This window comes from Passer domesticus, chromosome 18, assembly GCF_036417665.1.
Source record: "Passer domesticus isolate bPasDom1 chromosome 18, bPasDom1.hap1, whole genome shotgun sequence".
NCBI classification, from domain to species: domain Eukaryota; kingdom Metazoa; phylum Chordata; class Aves; order Passeriformes; family Passeridae; genus Passer; species Passer domesticus.
In genome coordinates this window covers 6,241,488-6,253,749 of record NC_087491.1, presented here as the reverse complement: position 1 = coordinate 6,253,749, position 12,262 = coordinate 6,241,488, and the positions used below count along the sequence as shown (strand labels likewise).

The 12,262-nt window shown below is 43.0% G+C and overlaps 1 long non-coding RNA gene across 2 annotated transcripts; it reads right to left on the bottom strand.

The window, feature by feature from the left end:
• Nucleotides 1–1,174: 1,174 nt before the first annotated feature.
• Nucleotides 1,175–3,561, bottom strand: LOC135283265 (uncharacterized). 2 transcript variants are annotated; one of them, XR_010349108.1, is made up of 3 exons: nucleotides 3,130–3,561; nucleotides 2,581–2,682; nucleotides 1,175–1,391 (listed from the first exon to the last, which is right to left on the bottom strand). It is a non-coding gene; the product is annotated as an uncharacterized LOC135283265 (long non-coding RNA). The 2 variants fall into 2 exon arrangements; XR_010349109.1 differs by lacking the exon at nucleotides 1,175–1,391 and adding an exon at nucleotides 2,280–2,405.
• Nucleotides 3,562–12,262: the final 8,701 nt, after the last annotated feature.

The window sequence follows — 12,262 nt, the reverse complement described above, 5'->3', positions numbered from 1 at the left end:
CTTCTCCATAGCCCATCAACAGAAAGATACATGTTTTAACACGTTTTTTAATACTTTTTTGGGTGACAAATTTCATGAGACAAGCAGAGGGAGGGTGTGGTGGTTGAGGCTCAAATATGAGATAAGAGAAATGTCAGTGCCTATTTTTTACCTCTGCCTCAGACAAAGCACATGCCTCATAGAGGTCATTCACACTTGTTATTTTTTCCTTTCAGCTGTTTTTGTAGCACTTTGGGAATGCTTAGGTAAAAAGGTGAATTGTCATCACTTTCTACATTTCCAACCTCATCAATGAGCCACTTGGACCTCAGGAAGTTCAGCTTTTCAGTTTCCATTTCTATGCAACCCTTGAGCAGTTCCGAGTATCAGGAAGCTCAGATGACCCAGCAGACCTCTCTTTGTAACTGCATCTCTGATTTAATTGTCCATTCTGAGAAACTCTGTCCCAAAGGATCTCCAATATTTCAGTCACCAGACTCTCTAGGCCAAGGAGCAGTACTTAAATTCCAGAAGTGTGATAGGAATTATGGACTGTTTTTTGAAGTAATAAAAGATGTCCATTGATAAAGTGAAAAGTAGAACTGGAGTTCACCTTGAATTGAGTTATCCAGAATAAACCCAAGGATAAAACCACCCTTACCTCTGAGCCACCACAATTTTTCTCCCTCTTCCCTTCTCTCTTCCAACTTGACAGAATGGCAGAAAACCAAGATCAAGGAGAAACCAGCCACCACTACCAAACCTCACTTCAGCAAAAGCCAGCCCTGGAAGTTTGTTGCACTGTCAGCAGGAAAAGCAATATCAAGCTTTGAAAAATTAATATGATGCTCACTTGCTGTCTAGTTCCTCCTCTGCTTGTCAATAATTCTGTTCATTCCACGAATATTAAACCTGTTTGCCAGAGCCCTTAATGTGACAAGAAGCTGATGCCTGAAAGAACGATTACTTTCAACTACACATCATATTTAATTTATTGCATAACCTGATGTTATTGCTTTTATTGATGAACTGTACAGTGTAAAATGATTATTTGTTAAAGATTTCTCTGTAGTAAAGGAAAAAAGGAAAAAAAAAAAAGAAGAAAAAGAGAAAAATCTTTACTGCTCCAGAAAGCTGCTTGTAAATGCTTTTCTGAAAAGATTCAGGACTGGGAGTTACTGTTATTACCTGAATTTTGTCTCTTTGCACTGCAGAGCAGATCCACCTTCCTCCATCACTTAATTCAATGCCTCTCTGACACAGGGGCAAGCAGCATAGGAGCAGAGTGAAGCTTCTCCTGATGGGATGTTGAACTCCTCCCTGCTCTGTGCCATTAAATCCAGGTACTTTGTTTGGGCAGGAAAACCAAAGTGTCACACCTAAGCTCGAGCAGGGTTTTCTCCTTTGTTCTCCTGTAATGTGACAGGAGCTCATTGGTCTCTGTCATTGACACCCAGGGACTGTCTTGGCCCAGCTCTGACACAAATGTTCTTCTGATGGTGCACAAGGACAAAATGAGAGATGAGATTCCTGCCTTGAAGAAACATCTACTCTGTTTTGGGAAGGTGGGGAATAATGGAGTTTGGTTTGTGCATATGAGCCACAAAGGAGCAGAGATACATTAGAATTAGGGCTCATACGGCAACTTAATTTCAATAAACAGACCATTTCTTTGGCTTCCAAGCTGTCCCAAAGAGTGGTCGGTATTTTTATGGATGCTAAAGGAAGCAGCTATCTTGGGTGACTACTGTGAATGCTGATGGTTGAATCACTGGATCATCCCCACTGCCTATTTGTTATTTTAGGATTCCAGTTCAGAGGCAAAAATGACAATGTGAGAGATGTCTCATTTGGACAAGTCAGCACTGAGAGGTTGTGGTCCTTCTCCTATACTTCAGCCCCTGAAGACAGGACACTGAATAACCATCTAGAACTTCACTGAACCTCTCTGGATCTTGCTTTCCTAATTCTAGACCCAGAGACTGAGAATAATCTAAACAAAATTGATCATGGCAGTAGACTGTAGAGGAGTCAAGAAGTCCCCAGCAGAGTGTTTTAGTCCTGACACCCTCCTCTTCCAAAAATACATGGCTTTAATTTGTTACAGGGGGTTGGGGGGGGTGGGGGTGGGGGGGTGTGAAACTCACTCCGTAAGAAAACTGATTTAAAAAAATCAAACCACAAAGGAAACGCACTACGTGGTGTCAAGTTTTAGAAATTAATTATCTGCCAATTCCTGAAGTCATGATATTAGCTGGAGTTTTATCTCTGGTTTCACTCAGGTAGCAACACAGCATTTTGAACAGAAGGCATTTTGAAGTCTGCAGACTAAACAGAGATGTCCCTCCTGATTAAAAGGTGCTCTGCATTTCCATAATGCACTGGGAGAAACACAGTCTCAGAAGGTTTCTTGGGATGGTTTGATACTGAAACAGATGTAATAAAGAATTCAACCTGCTGCTGAGACACATTTCTCTGGCAAATTGGTTATAAATAATAACTAGTGATGGCACTGATATGAGAAGGAAGAATTAAGGATGCCTGGCTTTGGATTCATTTCTACTCCAGTGGAGGATCTTATTGCTTGCTTTTCTAAAATACCTTTTTCCCTGTTGAGTTTTTATTTTCAAGTCTTGGATCTCATGCTGCAGCTTCTCTGTTGACCAGGAACTTCTTAGAGGATCTGATTCCATCCAGCTGAGTCTGAGTCCAAAAAACAGAAGCAAAAATGAGATCACTTTCTTTTCAGTGTTTTGAGCCAAACTCTATTTCCCTGGGTGAAAGCAAATTTCAATGGTAAAAAAAATCCAGAAATACAAACCCCAATGGTCTGCATTTCCCAGAAAGACTCAAATAATAGGAATGATTCAACTTTGCTGTTTCATTGCCTTCCTGACCCCTGCCATTCTTTGCCTTCCAGACGCCAACAAGATCTTAACCAGGATTCTGGGAAACACAAGAGACCTGCAGCCTCTGATCACATTAAAGGAATAGAACTGGGAAAAGAAAAGAAAGAGGGGGAAAGCAAGCTAGAATAAAGCAGATAAGCAAAAAAAAAAAAAAAAAAACCCCACAAAAAAAACCCCATAAAAACCAAAAAAAACCAAACCAAACCAAAAAAAAACCCAAAACCTCAGGGGAGCTACAGACCTGATAAGATTTTTGGGTGGCCTAGAGTGTTTATTTGAATGAGGATCATGCTGCTCTGTCATGTAAACACAATTTTGCTTCCTTCCCTTTCCCTGGCTCCATTCTCTCTTTCTCTTTTTCTTTCCATTGCTCTTTACTAGCAAAAAGGAGGCCTCCTGCTTTGCACAGGCTTACTGAGCCATGCAGGCCACCACAGTGGATGCTTCCCAGCCAGCTTTGCCAAGCAGGCTTTGGATTGTGACTCGCTTTTCCCCAAATCACTGCCTCTCTGGCAGCCCAGCCAGTCCCTCCCACACTCCTGCCTGCACACAAATGCAGGTCCCTGCCTGGCACACCCATCCATCTTCTGAAGGACATGAAAGATGCCTCACTGACACCTGTTTTTCTATTCTCACCTCCCCATCCCTCATTCCAGCCATCCAAACCGAGCTCTCAGCTAATTAAAAAGAAAGCAGATATGAGAGGTGCAAGGTTTTTTTGTTTTGTTTTCAAAACTCTCCCTTATATCTGAGGAATTTACACAGGAATTGGTTTCTCAATCCCTTTTTTATTCTTTCTCTGGTGACTTTAGCTGTGTTGGGGATGCAGTGCTGACCTCCAGCAGCAGAACTTTCAACTTTCCCTTTTGCTCCCAGTGCTGTCCCTAAGTGCTTTGCAACTCATTGAAAACCCATTAATTCTGTCTATGCCCTATCAGATGAAAACTTCCATTCAAGTAACATTTCAAATATCAGCTGCTTTGCCTTAATGTCTTTCTCAATAACATTTCTCCCAGCTCCACACTCACACTCTGCTCCCCTGGGTGCTTCCCTTTTCTGTGAGTATTGTTGATTCTTTAAGAGCACACACTCTCTACTCCCTCTTTCTGCTGATGTTCTCCACTGCAGCTTGCTCTCTTCTACTCAGTCTCCTCTTTCTCTTGTTCTTATTTTATTACTCTTCTGTGAGGAGAAGCAGCAGCTCTTTTCTACATTTCCCAGTCCCAAATTTCAGCCCCAGTAGAGACTTGCTGTTAGCAGAGAGTTCCCACTTGGGAAAGAACTTACCCAGCTGCTTGTTCATTGAAAGAGCAGCCAAAGAATTTGCTGGGCCATGGATGTAGAAGCACAAAAATCTTTCTGAGTAACCCTGAAGACCCATCCCAGTGATTCAACCAAGACATCCCTGTTTCCACTGGACTGAGCTCAAATCTCTTAGGGCCAGATTTTAACTCCAGAGAATAGGGAGGCTGTGAGGTGTTTCACACCCCACCAGCCTCCCTGACAGGCCTGAGTTATGACTCCACAGCCTCTGTCACAAGTCTTTTGTGGGTGGAAGCTTGTTTTTGTATCCATCAGTGAGCCCCACAAGTCATGGATGAGCATGGAGACCATGACTCAGTACATCCTCCCCTTCCTCAGCCAACACCTTCCAGATTTGGAACAGCAGAGCTTGGACGTAGGTTCAGTGTCAGTGGGCATGGGCTTGTGTAGGAGACAAAAAGGGATGACAAACACCTGATGCCATCAGAAATTCTCTTCTGACATCACTGAGGACCTTCCAGCCTCTGTCCAGAGGCAGAAAATATCCTGGAGTTTGTCATAATTTCTCCTTTCTGTGTTAACACTTTTTGAAGTGCTCTTCTTAACTTGTCCACTCCCTTAATCCTTCTCCCCTCTCGTGCTGCTTGTCTGGCAGAGCTCTGTGTCCCTGGGGTGCAGGAGGCTGGGGCAGTGCTGAAGGGACAGCCAGGGACACAGGGCAGAAGCCAGTGAAAGGCAGCAGTGTGGGCAGGGAGTTGGTGATAACCCATAATAACCATCTCTCACACAGGAAATCTGTGTGTTTACCCAGGGAAAGACAGTGGGAAACGGCTTGGGAGAAACCAAATACCACAGGGATGGAAGGGCCAGATCTGGGTGAGATCCTGCCCTTCCTGCAGGTCCCTGCCAGCAGGGGATGAGGAGCACCCTTGGCCTCATGGCAGTGGCTGGGGGGGGGACAGGGACACCTGGAGCCACCCTGGGGAGCTGGTCTGGGGATCTGAGCAGTGACAAACAGTGTGCCAGCAGCTCTCTGGCCATAGAGAGCAGGAACAACTTTCCCAGGCATTGTCCTGGGGAAGGCTGTGAACATGTCAGAGAAAAGAATGAGAAACAATTCTTATTTTAACTTGCTGCACCTGTGGTTGTGAACATGTGGAATGTGTTATGGAGATTTGTTTACCAAGGGTGATTTCTTAATTGGTCAATGGTGATGGTGTTTTAATTAAAGGACCAATTAGGAAAAACTGCATCAGACTATCTGTAAGGGCAATGGGTTTCTTAATATGTATAGTATATAAAAAATAATTGATCAGCCTTCTGGAATCATGGAGTCAATGCTAATTATTACCTGGCTAGGGACTCCAAAGCTGCTGCTGAAGAGATCACTCTCAGCTCTCATTCTGATCCAGCAACAACCATACCCCACAGCCAGACACCACACCAGACCTTTGGCTTCACTCATGTGCTCAGGTTGCTCTTACCCCACATGGGCTCAGAGCTCACCCCACAATGATTCCCAGCTGATGTTCCTCCAGTCAAACCAACACAGCTTCCAGTGCCCACCCCCCTGCCTGATTCCATGTGGCATTCACATTCTCTGAAAAAATCCCTTGGCCCAGGATTTTTCTCCTTTTCTCTGACAGGCCTCAGAGAAAAGGAAAACAATTCTTATCTCATTTGCTTCTCCTGTATTGTGCTCACATGTGGAATGTGTTTGGAGATTGTTTACCCACAGGTGATTCTTTCATTGGATTCTGCTGTGAGTTGTTTTGGCTCTTCGACCAATTGGGGCCAAGTTCTGTTGGGACTCTGGAAAGAGTCACAAGTTTTCATTCTATCTTTTTAGCAGTCTGTAAGTATCTTTTCTGTATTCTTTAGCTTAGTATACTATAGTATTCTTTAGTATAATATAGTATAATAAAGTAAAAAATTAGCATTCTGATAAGATAGAGTCCTCCTCATAATTTCTTCCTTCATCAGGGCACCCTGCATTTACAATAATTTCACACATTTCCGGATTTGGTGTAGCCAAGCATTAACTCATAGCTAATATTTTCCTGGGTGACTGAGGCAAGGGAGTTTGGTAAGGCAGAATTGTCTTAACGTGGTCTGAAATATTCAAGAGGAACAGACAAATCTCTGCATATATTTCCTTCAGTGCATTTGGGGAGAGGCTGCCCACAGAGAGAAGGAATGCTCTGTATGGATTCCAACCTGTGCAAGGTGGAATGGACTCAGCTGAGTAGTTTGCAATACATAATTTATCAGAGGAGTTAATCTTCTATTTTTTGCTCATGGTTTCCTCAGATTGTTGTGGTTTTATTGGTTTTTTTTGTTGTTTTTTTTTCTATAGCCCTTCATTATTCAAGCATACTTGGGGATTTTACATATATATATAAAAATATATGTATAGATGAAATCTCTAAAGGTTTCTCTGAAGAGGTTTTAGTTGTTCAGTAGTAATGGGTGAGTTGAATCGTGTGTCCCTGGTCTTATTATTCACAATAGGAGGAAGTTGCAATAACCACTGAATAGCCATGCACATTAATTTTGGAATTCATGTTCATCTGGAAAAATTCTGTGGGATGAATGTTTATTGCTGTTGTTGTTATTACTGTTTATTTTATAATAGCAGGAGGAGCTCCATTGTCCTTGGTCTCCTGGTGGACACCGAGGGGTGCAAGACAACCGAAGGAATTTCATTATATATTTTGAGGATACATTTATACCAACGTTACCATTATATTCTTTCTGTCTAATATTTTTTCCTGAACTGAATACTTAATTCTTCTTCAAGGACCAGCTTTAGCATATGCAGGGCCCTGTGTGAAATCAACACAGCATAATCACAGAGGAAAATTATATGGAGGGGAGTAATGGAGGCTGGAATTATGAAAACTATACATAAAAAAAATCCAGACCCATGCTGACTCCTTTCTGCTTCCAGCTATTTATCCAGACCTGGGTGAGCAGTACAAATAAAGAACAAATTAGCTGGATTTGCACCATTACAAAGTAATCTTAAAAGAATTTATTTTACAATTTCTTAATCATTCCATCATTAGTAGCTCAGTCCACAGCCAGATTGTGCAATGTGCTTTCACGTGGGTTTCAAATTTAAAACAGGTAGAAGGATCTTTCACACTAAAACTGCTTCCAGAACCTGGTAATGGCCTAAAGTGAGTTATTTTAGGGGAAGGATAGCACCCTTAAACCTATTTTACCTTGTCTCTCACTTCTCAGTGAATCAGGACACAGGAAAATCTTTGTCTGTTTTTCCTCTGAAGCCAAGTCCCCTGATTTAGACCATTTTTGGACCAGGGACTAAAATGCTGTTGCTGTTCAAAGCAATGGCAAAACTCAGAAAAGTCAATCTCCTAATGATGTCTACATTTTTGAAACAAGAAAAAAGAAAAGAAAAACAGGAAGGAAAGGCAGAAGGAGTACCTGTGATGTCCAAGAATAAAGAACCTGCAGACTGAAATGAAGCCCCCTTTAAATGAAAGCTGGAGTCCCCAAAATCTAAAGGCATCCTGCTTAATTAGGCTCTCCTGCAAAACACAAGCAACAAATGCTGTTGTGAGGCAGCTCCTGGGGTTTATTTCCTTGTTTATTTGTCTGTTTGTTTCTGAGCAGCCAAAGAAAACTTCTCCAGGGACCTGTTTGATTCCACTCTGCAGTCTGGGCTGGAATATTGATCCTAGAGAAGAGATGGGTGTTTTGTGTCTGTGTGTTGGAGAAGAGATGTGAGTTTTGTGTATGGAAGCTTTGTGTATAGGAGGATGTGCAACCTTGTAGGAATGCAGAATCATGAGAAAGGCTTGGAATTCACCTGACAGCCCCAGAATTCACCTGCCAGCCCCATCCCCTCCCCACAGTACCTCTTCTCCTCCTTTCTACAAGCCCAAGCTCAGAGGAAGTAATGTATTGCCATTGCTTCAAAACCCAGCTCTAATTTTCTGGCTAATGAAAGACGTATTGACAAAAGTTGACATTAAGCGGAACTAATTACACTGTAACTGCTGAATAACTAAGAAATAACTACCCTGTAATTTATGGTGCAGCATGGACTCGGTGCAGCAGCTCTCAGAGCTGCTCTGTCTGTGCTGAGCTCACTGGTGCATGAGCTGCAGAACTTTTCCCCTGCCAGGAGGATCCTCTGGATGTGAACCTGCAAACACTTGGCCATGATTAGAGCACAAACCCCGCCAGGCTTCCCACAGCCCTCCTGAGCAACAGGATACGTGACTGGCCCCAACTTTTTCCTGCTCCATTTCCCACTTGTTTTCACTTCTATATTAGAATCTTAATGTTATTCTCTTACATAGCCATATCCCATCCAGTATTGCACTGCTAAACTGTGTTTCAATAATATCAAAATGAAGCACTTCAGGAGCTGGTGGCATAACTTCTTGTCTCAGTTTAGAGACAAATTTTAGGAGAAAATGTCCTGGAATGAGCATTTCCTCTAAAGACAAGGGCTTTGATAAACCTATTTGCCAGTGAGGGAAATTAATACCAATGGGTGATAGCGAAAAAAAAAACCAAACCAAAAATGTTTGTTAAGCAAAAAAACACAAAACAACAAGGGAACCCACAAGGCACAGATAAGGATTGAATAAATGCTAGATATTGAAATTTCCAAACCTTAACACCCCCCCCAGGCCTGTGGAGCTGTCTCTTTTGTCTCAGAGAAGGGGAAGGCACAGGAGTTCACCTGCCTGGTTTTCAATCAAAGCCCTAATCCCATCTGGGATGCCCTCTCTCTCACAAGGAGACCACGCCACCTCCTGCATCAGCTCCCTATTGTGGATACCAAGGGCTGGGATATATAAAAGGGCTGGTGTGGGGCCTGGCTTGCTGCTTGTTGTACTTGTGACACCAAACTCGTTCCTCTACTCAAATAATTTCTTGAAAGAGGCATTAACCATGAGCTGGAAGCAGGGGAAGGCAAGATTCCTTGTTTTCACAAGGAGGATGGGGTGTTCCAAGAGACAACTAGAATCTCTCCCATACATCACTGTCACACAGCAATATCAGCATCCCGCTCAGAAGATAAGTTTAAATGTGCCCTGTTCCATCTGATCAAACTCAGAATTTCTTAGACTTCATCATTAAAGTTGATGAGAAAACAGGCATTTGGTCTCCAGAGAAATCTGGCAACTAAACTTTCGTTTATGTCTCAGATAGGATCAAATCAGGAAATACGGGTTTGAAATATTTCTGTTCAGAAGTGCCTTGGGGTGATTTTATGATGATACTTTACTCCCTAATCATCTGCTTTATGCCCAGAAATGTCTGCTGTAATTTTAAGATGGACTCAGGGGTGGGGCAGGGAGGTTTGAGCTCGGTTCAAGCCCCTTCTTGCCTCGGTGCACTCTGAGTGGCACAAACTGGGATATTACATTATTCCTTTTATTGGATTCCTTTTTGCTTGCTCAGGCAAGAACCTTTTGTTTTGTTTTGTTTTTTTTTCTTTCCCCAACTTTTCCCCTGGACTCCAGCAGAGATCCTTCAGTTGTTTCTTGGGTTTTTTTTCCCTTGAACTGTTTCTGCTTGGGTTTTGGGGTATTTTTCCCTCTGCACCAGATGATCCGGGCCCCAGGAGACTGAGACAAGGGAGGACATGAAAACCCATCAGCTTCACCTGCTGTGAGGAGGGCACCAATGCCAGAAAGGTTCCCATCTATTCTGCCCAGCAGGTGAACTGCTGTGCCTCCACTTCCCTGAAACAAAAGGGACAGCTGCCATCTCTGCCCCCTGGAGGGATGGGAGTTAAGGTTTTAAAATTTCAATATCCAGAATTTATTTGTAGGCACCCTTGTTTTTTACTTAACAAACATTTTTTCTCTTTTTTTTTGGTCTTTTTTTGTTTGTTTGTTTTGGTTGTATTTTTTTTTTCCACCATCACCCATTGGTATTAATTTTCCTCATTGGCAAATAGGTTTATCAAAGCCCTTCTCTTTAGAGGAAATGATCATTCCAGGGCATTTTCGCCTAAAATTTGTCTCTAAACCGAGACAAGAAGTTATGCCACCATCTCCTAAAGTGCTTCATTTTGATATTATTGAAACACAGTTTAGCACTGCAATACTGGATGGGATATGGCTATGTAAGAGAATAACATTAAGATTCTAATATAGAAGTGAAAACAAGTGGGAAATGGAGCAGGAAAAAGTTGAAATAATAAAAAATTTAAAATCCATTCTGATTTCAAATTGATTCAATATTTTGCCTTTGAAATGTCATTGGAATTAGAGTACTCTAATGAAGCATTCACAATTTTACCTATTACCTAAGGAAGAACAGCTTTTTCCCAGAGGAGAAATGTTCCATAGACCAATTTACAACTGAGTGCAAACCACAAAATTTTTAGCTTGGAAACTCTTCAGTGCAGAACTTTGTGCTTTGGTGGTACAGCTCCAAGCACAGCAGGACAGATCTCCAGGCACCCTCTCTACTGAAAGCACAAATAATAGAGCTGTTGGTCAGGAGATTTTCTGACGAGCCCCAGAGGAAGTTATAGTGTGCATAAGAAAACGAGAGAATTTGGAGGTAATGAGAGAAGGGAGAGAGAAAAATCACTCTGTGTTGGAGACAGGAAGACAGGCAGAGAAAAGAGAGTGAGATTGCAAAGATAGACAGGTGGGGAGAAAGAGAGAGAGGTGCAATTCAGCTCCTGCTCCTGCCTGATTCGTTCCACCTCCATTATCATGCACCAGAACAACTCATTCTTCTTTTTTACCAGAAAGCGTAATAATGTTCCACAGGTGAAGGAGTTATCTCAGCTTTTCTCTTTCCCAGCAAAGCTAACACTCAGTACATGAAATAAAGGTTATCTTGAAAAATAGAAGCTGCAACTCGCATACAAAGGAACTCTTTCCTGTGACAAGGGAGTCTTTTCTGAAGGGGTCTGTTAGGTTTTGTGCTCAGAAGAAAAAGGGGAAGAAAATGGATTTGACTGCTTAGTCCCCCTGCCAGGTTGCCAAATTGACTTTTGAACAGGAGCTGGGAGACTCTTTCCCATGGCATGAAGAGCAGGTTACCCCTAGGGAGGTGGCAAGGGTGGGGATGAAGTGGAAGGCAATGTTGCTGGCCATGCAGGGGATAAGGACAAAACTCACCTTTCACATCTCTCCCAAATCAGGGATGGTGTGAAAGGCAAAGCCTCTGCGTGCAGAGTCTCCAATGCACAATAAGGACAAGGAAAAGACAAACCTCCCATGGGTTGTGTGTCAGGATGACTGAAGCACAGCACACAGCTGCCCATGCTGAGGGTGGTGGGTGCCCAGCTGTGTGCTCAGCATTTCTGTGTGCTCAGAATCCCTGTCTGCTCAGCATCCCTGTCTGCCCAGCATCCCTGTGTGCCCAGCCTGTGTGCTCAGCACCTCTATGTGCTCAGCATCTCTGTGCCATTGCTTCCACATGGCTCCTGCTCCTCCCTGCCCCTGGCATCCAGCCCGGCACAGCCAAGCCTGCAGAGGTGGGAGTCTGTTCACTGCCATTACTGAAACAACCACATAATGCGTGTTTTGACACATTCCCTGTGAGGAAAAGATCCCCGAACTGTTAAAACAAACCCTAACAGGGTCTGCAAAGAGAGATCATTTAAATCCTCACTTAAATGACTGAATAAACGATCTGGCTTTGATACTAAATGTTTCCTTTAATATTTCTATCATTTTTCAGAGGGCACCCAGATCATGCCAAGGCCTTCCATGACACAGAATCAGCTGCCACTGCTCTATTCTGCCTCTGCTCTTCAAAATTCAGCTGCATTCCCCCAACAAATTCTCCTCTTTGCCTCACATTGGTTTTACATGGCATTAATTCAGTCATTTGGCCACTTAGAGGCTCTCATGTCTTCTGTCCACACACCTCTCCTTTCTTTTCTCCCCAGTGCCTGGATCACCTCTTTATAGCACTACAATTGAGTCCATAAATCCAGATTTAAGGGTTTTAACCACAGATGGTGGCTGTGCTGATGGACATTGCTGTCTCCAAGGATTCCTTCTAGCTTTGCCTCCTGAAATGGCTGAGGTTTCCACTCTAGAAGCTGACTCCCCCCTGCACTTACATACCTTTCCTTTCCTCTAGAGAAAACAGCA